Genomic DNA, 12,605 nt, shown 5'->3' on the forward strand with positions numbered 1-12,605 from the left:
GTCGTCCTCTTAGGCAGCCTGGTTCATTCACTGAGATGTCTGTAGCTCTTCTTCATTGCTAACACCCTCTCTCACTCCTCCCAGTGAAGCTTCCTTCCCTCAAAGGCATCCCCCCTTTCTCACCCTCCTTGTAGTATCTGTAAGTCTAGATACTCAACTCCGCCCATCTGGATTAGCTTAGCCACCTCTCAAGGGACTTGACCACCTTATTTATTCCCTTCCTCATCCATCCTCACGTTGCTGCCATATTGATACCCCAAGTTACTTTCACCGTATCACTCCATGATCAAAACCATGGCTGCCTACACCCACAAACTTGGAACAATATGTCAAGCACCTTTGGAAGGGTTTGGAGTGTCCGCAAGCCCGGACGAGGTCTCACCAGAAACCAACCCTGTCAGCACCCTGACCTGGGACTTCCAGCCTCCGGAACTGGGAGAACAGTAACTTCTGTTGTTTAAGTGGCCCTGCCCTCGGTATCTTGCTGTGGCTGCCTGAGCACGCTAACTAATCAAACAACAGAGTGAGGTGATGGAGAAGAGTTGGGAGAGGAGAGGACTTGGCTTTAGCCAGCTGGGGAGGAGGGCTCTCTCGGAGAGGCGTGGCATGCAGAGTCCCACGAGGAAACAGGAAACAGATGGTACACCCCAATGAAGATAATCAGGCTGCTATGATTCCTTTCTTTTTTTTTTTTTTTAAAGAAGGGACTATTCATGTTGACAAGGGAGGTTCAGGGAAAACATGGAGCCTCATTCTGGATCTGCCTAGATGTCCATGTCCCTTACCCATGACTCCCTTTCCCATCGCCCTTACTTTAGCTCTACCTGGTTGACTGAGCTTCTCATTGGTACTCCTTACCGTCCAAATAACCAGTGCCTAGACCAGGACCTCCCCCATGTCTGCCTTGAGACCACAGAAGAGGATTCTGGAAAGCTGGCTCAGCACACAACTTCTTAATTTGCATATTCATGGCGCTAATTTCTTTTTCTCTCTGCATGCTCCCTGGGTGGTAAGAAGAAGCCAGATTACTCCATAATCTTTATAATCATTATTGTTGCCATAGTGACTAAGTGCCACAGCCACTTGATCTCCTAGTGCTTGCCTTCCACCTGCACTCCATCCCATGCTACCACTGATGATAATATGATGATAATATGATCATCGCGAGGCCTCCACGTGCCATGCATTAATCATGTTGCCAGCAGGGAGGTTTCTCCTGTGGTCATTGAATAGATAAGCAACCCTGTCCCAGAATCTATTATGAGGGTCGGAGGGTTGTTTCTGGGTGCAGCTCTGGTATTAGAAAGCATCCCAACAAGAAACAGAGGGCACACTCAAATGAGGATAACTCAAAGACGGCTTTAAGAATATTGGTCCCCTGGAAGTTTGGGAAGGGTTTATGAGGCTCATAAGGAATGATGTAACAGCTCAGGGGAAAGGAGGGGGCTGGTGAACAGAACACAAGGGGAAAGTCCTGCAGAGGAGGCTTCCTGGATGAAGCAGTGTGACTTCAGTCAAGTCACGGCGTGCCAGGGTGGGGACAGGTGCCTGATTGTGCTCCTCCCTCTGCCTCCTGCAGTGCTCCTCCTCAGCAAAAGCCAGAGGGCACAGGAGCCCATGCTTGCGTCCTGTATCTTCTGTATTTTATGGGGTTTTTACATCTTAAGGCTTTGCAGACCCAGGAGCAGACTGCCTCTTTCAGGGTTAGCGAATTCCTAGAGGCAGTGCAGGACTCACCTGGGAGCACACCTTTCCTATGCAAATCAACCAGTCCTTAGTCCAGCCCCACAATCACCTCCTTTGTCCAACTGTCACGCCAAGTCAGTCCTCTCGCTGCCCTAAATCACCCCTATAGCCCAGAGCCTGCCAAAATTATCCAAACGATTCAATCCTAAACCACTCAGCTGGTCTGCCCTCCCTCCCCCATTCCTTCCTTTAAAAACCACATCCAAGTTCTGTCCCCTGCTTGCCACCCACTCCTTGGACCTCCTGGACAATCCCGACACTTCCCCGTGTGACCCTGCATGACTGTTGTGCCCCTTGTCTAGGGAACTGTGAGTAATACGCCGCTCCCTCAAGGCAGTTGTCTCTGTGTCTGTCATTTCACCAGACCTGACCAATTAAATCCTGGATACGGTTTCAAACACAGCCACGCAGGCATAGGGAACAGGGGACACAGTAGAGAGTTGACTGAAGGTACCCTTGACAGTCACAGCACAGGTAACTTTGAGTTGTTCTCTGAAATACAAAGGTTGCCAGCCTTGCAGAGATCTGAGTCAAGAGCATTCCCGGCCGTGGGGAATAGCCATTCATTGCAAAGGTCCAGCCTTTGGAAGGAGACCAGCCCTCAGGGCGTGCTGTAGCTACCAAGATGGCGCTCCCACGTCCTGAGAGTGCTCCTCCCTCACCTGTCCTCTCCTTCTTTCTCGGCAGCAATCATCCAATCCAGCAGGCACGAGACCTACTGAATCCCCATGCCTTCTGCCCACCTTACCCATTGGGTTCTGTTGCATATTTGCTGAATGCATCCAGGGCCGGGCTTTTGACATAGATTATCTTGTTCAAGCCTGAAGCAAACCGAAGAGGAAGGACTTATATCTCCGTTTTCAGATGGTCGATGGGGATCCCTCTGAATAGGTGCTGGGATCCCAACCCACTGACCTGCATTATTTAATGATGGCTCCAGGGCCGTGTGGCTCTGAATGTGTGAAACAAAAACAGTATGGCTATCGTAGACAGAATTGTTTCTGAATCCAGTTTCTGAACACAGAGAAGGACTGTTCCTGACTCTTGATTAAAGAGCGAAAGCTCTCCAGACAGCAGCCCCCTCAACTCCCTGGGGGATCCCCCTCGACCTACCCCAGGTCACAGAGCTCAGTGGGATGGAGGGAATGTCTCTTGGACAACTGCCTCCTTTAAGCCTTGGGTTTCTGTGGTAGATCACAAGGGAACCGGCACCAGGACAATTCTGTCCCTCTCTACTGCCATTGGTGTCTTGGCATTTTGATGGGCTCTTGATGCACTTACACACACCTTAGAACACTCGAAAGCCCCAGGTGCCACACTGCAGGGTGTCCCAACTCTGCAGAAGGTCAGGATTTTCCCTGCAAAGTTCTGTAGGACAGTCACTTCGGTGTGAACACAGCACTGTGTGCCCCGCTGTTCCAGGTCCACCACCCCCGGCTAAAACACAAAAGTGCTTTCTAGCTTTGGTTTTTCCTACAAAAAAGGGGGATACTTACCTGAAGGATGAAGACCTCATTTATCTTAATCAGTAGGATCTTGCCTCCTCCCTTCCTCCATTTTTTAAACGATCCTTGGGAATCATGGTGCAAAGACAGGATCACTCTGAATCTATCACGTCTGAACAAACACAAGCCTCCCCAGATCCACTTTTCTTATCTCCAGCAGGAATAAATCCACTTGTTATTAATCCCACAGCAGTGGGGTGTGTGAGCACATCCTCTGTGGATATCAAGAAAATTGATGTGACTCTAATATACCCAATCCCCCGCATCTTGCCTGCTTCCCTGTGTCTTGCCTCAGATCGGCATTTCATCCACCAGTCCAAACATAAATGATGCGGCGGAACGTGCATACGTAAAGGCCTCTCGCCAGGCTGATTTCTGAGCCCATCCTAACAGGTGTCGCTGAGCTGATGCATGTTAATCACGACGTCTGCTCTGCTCCCTGCCGCTAACCCGCATTGCGCGCCCCCCCGCCCCGGGGATGGGGGGGGAATAGTCAGCCGAAGTCTCTGCTTGGCTTTCAGTCCCCTGATTGCCCTCTGACTAATTTGTGGTCCCAAAGAGAAGGCCTCTGAGCCAGTGTTGTTTCTCGTCTCTTCTCTCTACTTCTGTAGGACTTCGCAGACTTCAGGGGTCAAGCTGCTCCCCAGGCTGGTTTTCCTCTTCTATGGGCCGGATGCCCACTTGGCAAGCTCTGCAGGAGTATCCTACGTCTTGTGGAGAATGCTTGTCTGCGGGATGAAAACCTGGCCTAATATTTGAAAAAGAAAAATCCGGAAAGCCTCAGCACTTAAGGAGGACATTGGGAATTGTGGGCCGTGCAGACATCTCAGACCCATCTGTTGGCCTGGAACCTCACGCATTCATAATAAGAAAATGTGTCAGTTCCCTGGACAAGAGCCACGGCCAATTACATGCTGAGTTGGCAGTTAAGCACCCTGGGGAACAGAGCCAATATTTACTAGAAATGAAGCTGTTCTCCCTTCCACCTTGGTAGAGGGGAGGCTGATCTACACAGGGCCAGTCCTTTTTCTGGACAGGGGGCTGTGGGGCCGAGGGGGGATGAGGCCTGCCCGTCGGATCTCAGTAGCTAGGGGCTTTGTCTTGGAGCTTGGCAAGGGCTGGTATATTCTCCAAATAAACCCAACACAAGAAAGAAGCTACCAGATGCAGCCAATAAAAATACAGGATGCCAGTTAAAATGGAATTTTGGATAAACCCAGTAATTGTGTAGTGTACGTATGTCCCAAGTGTCTGGAATTCACATTTTACTGGGTTCATGTGGTCACGAGGGGGCAAGGACCAGACCCAAACGCCCAAATTCAGGGGCAGCAAAATGGGGTAAGGAGCAGAAATGGAATGGGAATTGGATCCAAGTGGGAACACGTCTGCAAGAACAGAGCTGAGGTCCGGACAGGCTGTCTGGAATGACAGGCCACTGAGGCAGGCTCCTGTGTGTTTGACATGGGCCTTGCTCTCTTCCTCCCTCCCTTCCTTCCTTCCTTCCTTCCTTCCTTCTCTCTTTCTTTCTGGCCATGATACAAATTGAAACCTGATTTCTGGAGTCACTGGGAGTCTTTCTCAAAAAGTCTGGAAGGAGATAAATACAGGCTAGTTTGCTGTCCCTCCCTAGGCAGATAGCATTTCTTATGCCTTCTAGATGGAAGTGCTCTGGTTAAGGACTAAACACAGGCCAGGTCCCCAGAGCAGGGTCACGGCCTTCTCCACTAGCCCAGCACCTGGTACATAATTGGGAACAAACATTAACAGATGCACTCACACACACACACTCACTCACACACACACACTCAGATACACACACATGTGCACAGGACTGTGTGTTAGAGAGAAATGAGTCACTTACTCCCCTCAAGCCCCAGACCCATGCTAGGATCCCATTTCACAGATGAGGGAACTGGAGGTGGAGGCCTGGAGAGACTACGCTGCTGCCCAAGTCACCCAGCCGGGAAGTGAGAACCCGAGCCAGGATCAGACTCACCCTTCCCAGCCCGTGTTCTTAACCGCCATGTTCTGGGGCTGCCCCCTGGGACGGGTCATGGGGAACGTTTGTCCTGATTGATGACAATGCAACAGATGACCCAATGTTGGGACAGACCCCCAGGGCAGATCCCTGTCTCCTGCGCCCCCTTCCTGCCCATACCTGTGGCCATGGCCCCCCGGCCCATGTGAACTGCAGGGATTTAACTGTACTGGGTAGCACGGCTCACCACAGCATTCCAGGCTCCTCCTTGTTCTCTGGCTTTCTCTCCTGGGCACAGACAGATCGCTCAAGGGGTGCGCAGGCCACGTGGAAGGCTCTGAGCACCCCATGATCTCACTCCTTAGGCAGAGGCCCATGAGCCATGCCCTTACGAGGGTCATGAGGACGGCCCTGGGCTGGGGCTGCTTTCCTTTCTCAGAGAAATACTGGCTAGATCCACTTGGTTTTTGCTGAGAACACCAACTAAGGGCATTCTGCCTCATCTTTTGAACTTTTGGGATCAAGTGTCATGCCCTTGAAATAGATGGGATAATTTGACCATATTGGATGAATGTAGCAAATTCCGGGGTCCGTCCCAGAAATAATCCCAAAGAGGAAATGCTGTGCCATTCTCTTGCCCGTGGGATCCTGGGGGCATGACTTCCTACACTCTCCACCAGGTGGGAAAATAACTGTCATAGTTTTCATTGGAACGATGATATATTTAGCATTTGTTAAATTTAGACTTTCCAATCTTTCTCTGTCCCTAAACAACTACACACAAATAAGATGCAATGTTTCTAGCCCAAAATAAACAGAGCAAATAGTTTCCCAGATACTGCAGTCCCTTACCCCGATGGAGAGTGCATGCCTGTCACTGGTCTGTGCCACATTCTCACACTGGGCCACGTTGGGTCAGCTGCATCCACGGTGAACCGGATGCACACAGACCACCAGGGTAAAGCCCCTGCCCTGGCATCAAGGTCTGTTTGTTCTGATTCAGTGAAGCCCCATGGTCGGCCCTGGGGTTCTCTGTAGCCAGTGCCAGGTTATAGAAAGGGATGTTCTGAGTCCCGGTTTGCCTCCAATCCATAGAATCAGGACTCTCAGGACTAGAAGGGAATCGGAGCCCCTTGATACCACCGCCCTCCCCACGTGACCAGGGGAGCTGCCTAGATCAGTTCTGGAATGGGGGTGACTCTTGCCAAAGTGACCACTTCAATTCCAAACAATTCCTTGCTGCATTCTAGCAAGTGGTTTTCTCTTCTACACTCAAGTCAACAGTGTGCTCCTTCCACCCACGGCTCCCACCTCTGCTCTCCGGCCGCACGGAATGGCGAGCCCTCCCCCGCATCACAGACAGCACAATATCTGAAGACAGTTATCAGGTCACCCACGTAAAAGAGTGCTAATTTCTCCTCCTACCTGGCTGGCATTTCAAAAGATTGTTGAAAGGATGGATTATCCAACACGGTGATAAGGTCACTGGTTAACCGTTTAGATCCTTATCTCAACTGATGAGCCAAGTACATTTCAGCTGGACTAGAGATAGCCTCTTTTGAAGCGAAACGATAAAATAATGAAAAAATTTTCAACAGCTAGAGGAAAATGTTAGCAAAACAAACAAACAAAACCCTGGCATTGGTTTGGCCTTTCTCAGCATAATTCCAAAATCAGAGTACACAAAGAAGGTGTTCATTGATTTATTTCAGGCTTAAAATCACAAGTATTCATATATTAAAGGAGTCCAGAAAGTATTAAGAGTAAACCAACATATTGGGAATATCTGCAGCATGTAGGACAAGTAATTGGAATCCTTAATATAATACGAGTCTTCTCAAAACAGTTTTAAAAAGAGGACACAATGTATTCATAAAATGATAGATTTGCATGAAAAACACAGGAATGAAGCATTGAAAATATTTAATTTTGTCAATAAACAGAAATTCAAACTTAAAAATTGATGTGTCTCACCTATTAGATTGGAAAAGGTTAAAGACACATGGAGTGCCTCGTCTTGTTGCAGGTCCAGGTGATGGAAGCCGGGGAAGTGGTGTGATGGTTCCGGAGCGAACCGTGTCCACGTGCGTCCAAAGTACGTTCACCCACGCATCTCAATACAGCTGCTTAGGCCCAGGAAAGTACAAAGAGGGCAAAAAGCCTTAGGCACCAACCTGAATAATTAGTTTTAAAACAAGAGCTGAGACTGTTAAATTGAATGTCTTAAATACGGAATTAAAAGAAATAAACTCTCTGACGGTTTAAAAACATATGCTTACTTATTAAGGGAATGTCTGGTATCCAGGGCAAACCCTCATATAGTCATTCAGACAAGTACAATCTGTTAAAGCCTCATGTATGTGCGTAGGGATAATTCTTGAAAGACGGTATCATGGGCTATCTCTAGAAGATAAAACTGTAGGTAGCTTTCATTTTGTTCTCCTTGCATATCTGCATTTTACAATTATTCCACAATAAAGCTGTGTTCATTATGCTCTAAAAAAAAAAAGAAAGAAAATGAGGTAGCACTTAGGATACGTTTTATCAGTGAAATAGTGGAAAATCCACACATGCAAGGCTGGCATGGCTGAAACAAACACACTCCTACATTGTTTGTAAAAATATAAAAAGTGCTGGGAATATTTTTGGAAGTCAACGTGGCATGATTGAGAACCACACAATGGTTCATTTCTTTTGGCTGAGTAACTTCCCAGTGGAGGAAATTGTAAAGAACAAAACTGCTCTGGGGCACCTGGGTGGCTCAGTGGGTTAAGCATCTGCCTTTGGCACAGATCACGATCTCAGGGTCCTGGGATGGAGCACCGCATTGGGCTCCCGGCTCAGCGGGGAGTCTGCTTCTCCCTCTGCCTCTGCCTGCCGCTCCCCCTGCTTGTGCTCTCTCTCCCTCTCAAATAAATGAATAAAATCTTTAAAAAAAAAGAACAAAACTGTTGTAGGTACGTATTCAGTACAACTCACTACATTCATGCAGGAAAATGAGTCCTCTTATAATAAGGAACTGGGTGAATGATATAAAAACGAAGGGGACTATCCTGCCTTCATTAACATTATAACTGATATTTTAAATTTAATAACATAGTTTTGTATTTGTTTTGAAAAATTACTGTGAAATCACAAGAATATCCATTATCTCAGGACAGTGTGCTGGTATGCATGCAATAAAGGAAAAGAAGGGGCCCCAAACTTGGAAAAATGAGAGCAATCTTATTGGATGGGCTTGAGGAGCTGTAGACCAGGGTTTCGGGTGTCTGGTACCCATCTAAGAAGTTTCCTATGGCCTTGGTGAAAGGGCAACAGAGGTGATACACTGAAGCTCTTGGACTTGCTCTTCTTCATGGGAACAGGTGGGAGATGGCGGAGAAGGAGTTGGCCCGGGTCACTGAATGGTTAGCCCAGGTTAGCAACAGGGTCAGCTGCCGCACGGAAACACCGCACCCACCGCGACTTACGGGAGGCTCACACACTGTGTTAAGTCTGAGGTCCGTGACGCAGCTGATGCACCTCAGCTAGCACTACTCGTCACTTAACTACAGGGTACTACTCATCTTCCCATTCTCTGGGTCAACACGTGTGAGATTTGCCCATTACGGTAAACCCCCGCCGGCCCCACGGTCACCGTGCTCACAACCTCAAGCCTCCTCGCTCCCGGTCCCTAAATGCAATCCCCTTCCAAGGCCTCCAGTCCCCATCTGGGTTTCCTCTCAATGCACTCCTCTTATATCCCCACCACGAGGGACACCTGCTGCAGACTCTCGACATCTCCACCTGTCTTCACCTGGAGTGAAGTGCCTCCCTCCCCCCCCTCCCCCCACTGCAGCCCTCCCCACCAGGCCTGCAGGGCTCCTCACGCGCAGCCCTGGCCAAGTGGTCCCTCCTGGCCAATTGCTCGTGCTGCTTGTTGCTCTCAGAGGCACAAATCTCTCTCCTGCGTATTGCAGAACCTCGGCAATATGCCCAATACCCTTCGAACCTTATGTCTGTTACGTCCCTTCTGGAACTTACTTCCAGCAAATTAGGTGGCTGCTCACATCCCTACCACCAGGAAATTGCTCATACTTCTCCCTCAACTTATAATTCCCTCCAACCTGCCCCAACTCAGGCGTTCCTACTCCCCCCACTGCGAAAACCTACAAATCCTGTAACTCTTCAGCGTGGCCATTCTACAACCCAAAAAAGCTCTCCAGCATCTCCCCAAATCTGGGAATCCGACGAGCCTTTCCTTCTTTTGAAACCCTCAACACCCGAATCCATTTTACGGATGTGCCCAGGGTCTGCAAATGTGCCTTTTCTGTCTGTCTATCTGTGGTCCGTGTGGCTTTGCTCTCCCGAGCATTTAGTGCATCCCCTGCACGCCACACGGCTTCTCAGGAAAGGTCTGAGGAACGACATGCCATCCGTCAGTAGTGGTCCTAGGGTGAAGCCCCTATGCTCTCCCTCTACACGCGTAGCTTTTCTCACGATCCAGGTGTCTCGGATCTTTTGAAATTAGCATAGACTAAGAAGTTAAAATACCGTCATTTTAAATGTTAGAAAAACACAGTGGAAATCCAAACATTGCTTCTTCCTAGTCCAAGAGACTGAGCTGCCCATCCCCTCACCAGGCTTGGATTAGGGGCTGGCACATGCCGGTCTCAGCTCTGTAGACAGCAGGTTGGGCGAGTAGGAGAGATCAGTGCGATCTGACTCAGAGAGACTGCGGTTCCCCCCCAGTGCCTCTCACACCCTCCAATCCCCTGGCCCGCTCCACAAGCTGCATTTGGCCCCGGAGCCGGGCAGAGAGCCCCCATGGAGAGCACTGGGCTGCAGAAAGGACCCCACCCCAACAGCCCAGAGCCTGGCCCGGCCTGCGAAGTTGGCTCTAAGAACTGGAACAGAGCACATACTTCAGTCCCAGACATTTCAGGGGCCTGGAGAAATCTTGAATCCCTTTGGAATTTCCTGAGAATCAGCTTTTTGAAACGCCACTAGCGTGCACGCAGCCAGAACCATGTGCAAACCGGAGGGGCCGGAACCTTCCTACAGTGCTGGTGGGAACAGACAAGGCTCAACGCCCTTGGAAAAACACTGTCGTGGGCGCCTGGGTGGCTCAGTCGTTAAGCGTCTGCCTTCGGCTCGGGTCATGGTCCCGGGGTCCTGGGATTGAGCCCCACATTGGGCTCCCTGCTTGGTGGGAAGCCTGCTTCTCCCTCTCCCACTCCCCCTGCTTCTGTTCCCTCTCTCACTGTGTCTCTCACTGTCAAATAAATAAATAAAATCTTAAAAAACAAAAACAGAAACAAAACTATTGTTACCCTGTCGGGTTCTTGGGCCCGACAACCACAGAAACAAGGCCGGACCCAAAAGTCCAAGGCACAGGCAAGGCCTTACGGGGGCTCCAGCTGCAGCTGAAGGAGGCAGAACACCCACGGAAAGCACAGAGAGGAGGCCCTCCATAAGCACAGAATGCTCCCTCTGCTTCCCACTTGGGTCCAATATGCTAACCAAGGGCGGGGTGGGGGGGGGAGGATGTTTGTCTTGATTGGTTGGAAGGACCTTGTTCTGATTGGTTGGACTCAGATTGTCCTGACTGGTCGATATTGGCAGGCGACTCCGGCCCCTCTTCCATGCTTTTTGGGGCCAGGGCTCTCTGTTTTAAATCCAGCTAGAATAGGGGGCCCTGTCCTGGGCACATCCTGGCTCTGCTCCCTAAGAGAAGCGGTTTAACCGTAACAACCAACGGAAAGTGTCCCAGGTGCACAGTGCTTTCCACTTGGGGCTTGTTCCCATGGTCCCTGTCTGAAGTTGATAGTTTCTTTAAAAGTTAAACACACGTCTAATATAGGATTCAGCCATTCCACTCCTAGGCATTTACCCAAGAAGGAAAAAAAAGCAATATCCATGCAATGGCAGACGTGGACACAAATGCCCACAGCAGGTTATTCACGTGGCCAAAAGGTGGAAACAACCCAGTGTTCATCAACAGGTGAATGGATAAAAAACAAGAGCAATGCATCCGGGCAATGGGACGCTGCTCAGCCACGCAGAGGAAAGAGACGTCGATACACACAGTAACATAGACGAGTCCCAAAATAACGAGGCGGAGTGAACCATGAAGGATAAAAATGAGTACATGCTCTGCATTGCATTTATCTACAGTTCTAGGAACTGCAAAGTCCTCTTACTGACAGAAACGAGATTCATGGCTGCCTGGGGATGGGAGAGGGGCAGGCACAGGCGCAAGGGGGGATGACTAGGGACTGGGAAGAAGCCTTGGTGGTGATGGGCATGTTCTCCACGTGCTTTGTGGTGATGGTTGCATCGTAAAAATGTCAGCATTGATCGAATTGTACACTTCCAACTTGTGCAGTTGCTGCGTGGCAATTGTACCTCAATAAAGCCACTTAAAATCTCCAAATTAACTAAAAGTATACGAAAAAGGATCCTTATTGTCTAACGTCCGCTCTTTAGCTTGTAATAAATTCATTGAAAGCTAGTTCACATGGAGAATTCAAGGCAGCAAACTTGTCCTGTGTCTTCCCATGTGCAGGATACTTACTGATGCAGGAGGGGACAGGAAAAGGCCCTTGGCCATCCTCAGTCGTCAAGATACATGCACAGCGGGGAAAAGTGAAGCTATGCTCCTCACCAGAGAGAATGTGAGTCGAGCCTTTGGGAGGGCCTGGAGGCAGAGACCCGAGCCTGGGAAGGGAGGGAGCCAGCTGAGACAGGAAAACCCTAGAGCCTCAGGGAAATGATCCAGGTGCTCAAGCACAGCGGGGAGCTTCAGCATCTGGGGGAGACAAGGGCCTGGTGCTCAGAGGGGTCAGATCAGACAGCAAGCAGGGGAGGAATGGATTATAAAATGGGATCTTTATGGGAATTCTGCCCAAGGGGACCAGAACAAGAGTGGGGCTCAGTCTCCCAGGACTGTGGGCTGCTTAGGGCAGAGCTTGAAGCCTGAGACTGAGCCTATTGGCGAGAGCTTTGGAGAGGTCTGTAGATGGGGTGTTCAGAGGGTGCTACCAACCCAAAGGTACCCTCCCCGTCCTCGCTGGGACACACTGCAAGAGGGCCTGCTTCCGAATCCAAGCTTTCAGAAGGTATCCAGGTCAGTCGTCCTGCCCCAGGGCGGCACATGTGAAGAAGCTGGGGCAGGACCCCAGGTGGGTGTCATGAGGACAGTGCATTCATTCAACAAGCATTTGCTCATCCTTGTGCTGTGGTGTGGTGCTCAGGGCTAGCGAATGCAGATGAGTGTGGCTCCTAGAGACAATGAGGGGAGGGGACAAACATGGCAAATACAGTGTCTGGCACACAGCAGCTACTCTGTTAATGCATGCCGCTGGAAGGAAGGAAGGAAGGGAGGAAGGGAGGAA

General features: G+C 49.9%; 1 long non-coding RNA gene across 1 annotated transcript in view; it reads right to left on the reverse strand.

Annotated features, from left to right (window-relative positions):
• Nucleotides 1-6,935: 6,935 nt before the first annotated feature.
• Nucleotides 6,936-12,605, reverse strand: part of LOC145720767 (uncharacterized) — a 10,962-nt gene continuing 5,292 nt past the window's right edge. Inside the window, exons 2-3 of the long non-coding RNA XR_014143980.1 lie at nucleotides 7,509-7,725; nucleotides 6,936-7,352 (exon numbers count right to left, since the gene is read on the reverse strand). This is a non-coding gene — a long non-coding RNA (uncharacterized LOC145720767). The remainder of the gene's footprint in view (nucleotides 7,353-7,508; nucleotides 7,726-12,605) is intronic.

The sequence above is a fragment of the Leptonychotes weddellii genome, chromosome 3 (genome assembly GCF_054177405.1).
Source record: "Leptonychotes weddellii isolate Sample4059 chromosome 3, ASM5417740v2, whole genome shotgun sequence".
Lineage (NCBI taxonomy): Eukaryota > Metazoa > Chordata > Mammalia > Carnivora > Phocidae > Leptonychotes > Leptonychotes weddellii.